Raw genomic sequence first — 4,270 nt, 5'->3', positions numbered from 1 at the left:
GGCTCACTCGGGAGAGTGCGGTGCTGATAACACCAAGGCCCCGGGTTCGGATCCCATATAGGGATGGCCGGTTCGCTCACTGGCTGAGCGTGGTGCTGACAACACCAAGTCAAGGGTTAAGATCCCCTTACCGGTCATTTTTTAAAAAAAAAAAAAAAAAAAAAAAGCAGCTCACTGATTGGATTCTAATGGTAGTGTACATATATATATATCCACTGCCATCTATCTTACTGATGGAAGCATCAAATCAGGACTCAGAAGAACAAGATTCAAAGCCAGGTCTTCCATTTCTTAGCTACGTGACCTCACACGGGTGATTTCACCTCAGTGGTGTTGTTTGTTTTAAATCCAGAAAATGTTAGGATGCCTGACAAACAACATGTGTTCAATACAAGTTTGGGGGCTGGCTGGTTGCAGTTGGGTTGGCTAGAGCACAGCCTTATAACGCCAAGGTCAAGGGTTTGGATCCCCATACCAGCCAGACACCCAAAAAAAAAAAAAAAATGCAAGTTTGGTAAAATGAATATTTTAAACATTAAAAACTTATTATCCATCCTCCCTGGCTGTCTCTTTCCCATCCCTTTTGGAGGTCTCTATATTGGTTGCCAACCCAGAGAGCCAGACTAATTCCAGAAACTGGCACTCAAAATTGATTTCAGCGGCACTACAAAGATGCACGGTTGGAAGAGTAGCCTCCTTAAGAAAAAAGAAACCCATTAGCTTGTGGTTTTCAAAAGGGTCTTTAAATGAAAAGTGAAAAGGAGAGAAAACCAAGTTCCCAGAGATATACTACAGTGCTTTGCTGTACTTAAAATAGCTACTAGTATGATAGTATAAGCTGAGATGTGTTTCAAAATTTAATTTCTAGCAAGAAGGATTCTTCTCAGATGTGTAGCCACACTATTCCCTTGGTGACCTCATCCAGTCTCTTTACTCTAAACACCATCCACATGCTAACAGCTTCCACATGTCCAGCCCAAGCCAATCTCCAGACTTCTGTATCTAATTGCCCATGATCTCTTCACTTGGATCTCTGCTAGGCACTTTACAATCAATGTGAAAAAAACTGAGCTCCAGCTCTACTCCACCTATAGTCTTCCCCATTTCAGTTAATGACAACTGTTCTTCCAGCTGTTCATGCCAAAGACCATGGAGTCACCCTTGACTCCTCCGTTCCTCTCACACCCAACTTCCAACTCAACTTATCCACAAATCCTGTCGGCTGCATTTCAAAAGATACTCGGGATGCATCTTTCACCCAGATTATGGCAACAGCCTCTAAGCTTGTCTCCATGTTTCCATCCTAACTCCTGTTCCTCTTTCTTCACGCAGCGACCAAAGTGAGTTTGTCAAAAGGCCGTATGAATTGTGCCCTCTCCACCGCTCAGTTTGAATAAAACTCACCCTGAATAAAAACCAACAACCTCACAATGGCCTACAAGGCTTTCACGACCTGTCCACCTCTCTTCCCATACCCAACACCACTCTGACCTCATCTCTCTACTCCCTGGTCACTCGCTCCCCTCCAGCCATGCTGGTCCCAAAAATTGTCAGAGGTGCTTCTTCTGGACTTTGAATGTACGGCTCCCTCTGCCTGGACCACTACACCCTCATTCACCACATGGCACCCTCCCCTCACCTCCTTCAGATCTTTCCATAACCATCACCTTCTTCTTCTAATGCCCCTATTTAAAATTGCAAACAGGGCTGTCCAGTTAGCTCAGTTGGTTAGAGCGTGGTGATAACACCAAGGTCCGGGGTTGGACCCCTGCACCGGCCAGCAAAACAAACAAAAAAATTGCAACCCCAGTTAGCTCCCCACATCCCTCTTCCCTGCATTATTACAATATAATATGCATTTTACTTATTGTGCCTCTCCCCATTAAAATTTAAGATCCACAAGAGCAGGGATTTTTGCCTCTCTTGCATACTGCTATATCTGTGGTGTTTCGAATAGAAATAAAATGGGAGCCACAAGTGGGAGCCACATATATAACTTTTTAAATTTTATAAGAAACAGGATTTGTTTTGTTTTGTTTTGTTTTGTTTTTGTTTGTTTTTTGTTGGCTGGCTGATACAGGAATCGAACCCTGGACCTTGGTGTTATCAGTATCACACTCTAACCAACTGAACTGACCAGACAGCCCCAGAACACATTTTAAAAAGTAAAAAAAGAAACTAATCTTAATTACGTTGTATTTAACTCAATAAATCAAAATCATTTATAGCATATATTTATGTTATTATATTTATATATGGTCATTTACTGTAATATGAGACATTTTACTTTTTTTCATGCTAAGTCTTCAAAATCCAGTGTGTATTTTATGCTCACACCACATCTCTAGTGGTCAATAGCCCCATGTGGCTAGTGGCCACCACAGTAGACAGCACAACTCTAGAATGATGCCTGGCATAGAATAAGTACTTACAAATATTCATTGAATGAAAGAACGTTTTCCCAGGGAGAGGCAGCTGTGGTATAATACGGGGTTTCCTAAACTTTAGTTACTCACATTGTACAACCACAATTTTTTCTGTGACCTATATACTTTTTCTCTAATATGTCATACTTTTTATACATGAAAAAAATATTTTAAAATAAAGCTTTCTATCCTTTCTGTAAATGGAAAAAAGAATGGGGTCTAGGGATAAAAGGCCTGGGCTTGAGTTCCTGCTCAGTCATTTACTAGCTCTGGAATCTAAAGTAAGGACTTCACTAAGCCTCAATTTCTTCATCTGTAGAACAGGGATAATACCAACCTTCACGAGATCATAAAGACGATTAAATGAGATGTTGGTATAAACTCTCTGTAAACAGAAAAGCAGTCATTAGGTGAAAGAGACTGAGAAACCAACCCAAGCCTTTCTCTCATGCCTATCATTTTTATATAGACAATTAACGTAGAAAATGGTAAACTTATCTAACAAGAGAAAGAAGACTTGCATTCAATCCCTTGCCCACCAGTTACAGCTGTGTGACCTTTAAAAATCCATTTGTTCACCATTTACCAAGTGCCCACAACATGCCACGCACTAGGCTAGTAGCCAAATAAAACACGAATCCTGCCCTTGAAGGATCTGCAGTCTAGCAGGAAGAAAGAGACCAGTAACATTATTAAAAAATCGAGTCATCTTTCTTAGGTCTGTATGTTCCTTTTGAAATGGGAATAACACCCTCCCAACCTAACTCACAGGGTTAGGCTGCTACAAAAATTAACTTTTAAATGTTTGTCAAATATTTATTCCAAAAACTTGAACTCATAATACCTTAGCAAAGTACTTTTTTTTTTCCTATTTGTAACCGAAAGTGACTCTGACTGATACAGGAAACAACAGAGTGAATGTCCAGTTTGAACACTCGTGAAACTCATTTCACTTCTGCAAATTTTAGTAAACATGAAAGGAAAGAGGACGACCAGCTTTAACACAGGTATTTAATCTCAAAATCAGAATCCAGGTCACAGTTCTAAGGAACACAACTCAGACCTCTCAGTCACCCTACCTGGTTACAGTTTGTCAAGATAAGCAGTCACATGGTAAGGGAATCTGAATAATTTAAACCGAAAAGAGTGGAAAAGTCACAAAGCTGTATAGGTAGACACTCCTCTGTCCAAGATTTCAGCAGTCCCGGTGTTGCTGAGGTAATGCTGGGCTAGTTCGCGGTCAACAGTTGAGGCTAAAAGCCATTTTACGGCCACAGCAAAGTGCCCACACTTTTTTTTAAGCCTCTAAGATGAACCGAACAGGGAAAATCTCAAAGAAAGATGCTCTGAAGGGCTAGGCTCCCCAAAAGTGGAAATCCTACCCAAGAAGGACTAAGTGTGTGTGATCCCTCCTGAAGTTTAGAAACTGAATGGGACCGAAATCAAAGCTCGGATAGTAATCATTTCCAAAGAGAACGGAAGGAAGAGACGCCCAGTTGGGACTCAAGCAGCATCTTCTTCCTGACTTCTCCTTTCCCTCCATTTCATACGCCCATCCTCAGGCACCGACTTCCAAGCTCAGTCCCAAGTTACCCCTTCCTCTGATCCCGATCCCTTCACAAACATCGCTCCTCTCCATCCCTGGGCACCTAAGCTCCTCTCCCCTCCGGAAGCACTTGCTCCCCTCTTCACCCTTGGCTATCTCGCCGCCCACTCCGAAGCGGCCCCCAAGCGGCCCGCGGCGCGCCCACCCTGCTCGGGCGGGAGCCGGGACACCCCTCCTCGGAGGCCGGAACCGCCGCGCCAGGCCCCTCCCACAGGAAGCCGCCGCCCCCCCGGCGCCC

Source organism: Galeopterus variegatus, unplaced genomic scaffold (assembly GCF_000696425.1).
Source record: "Galeopterus variegatus unplaced genomic scaffold, G_variegatus-3.0.2 Scaffold354, whole genome shotgun sequence".
Lineage (NCBI taxonomy): Eukaryota > Metazoa > Chordata > Mammalia > Dermoptera > Cynocephalidae > Galeopterus > Galeopterus variegatus.
Note: the sequence above shows the minus strand (reverse complement) of the source record.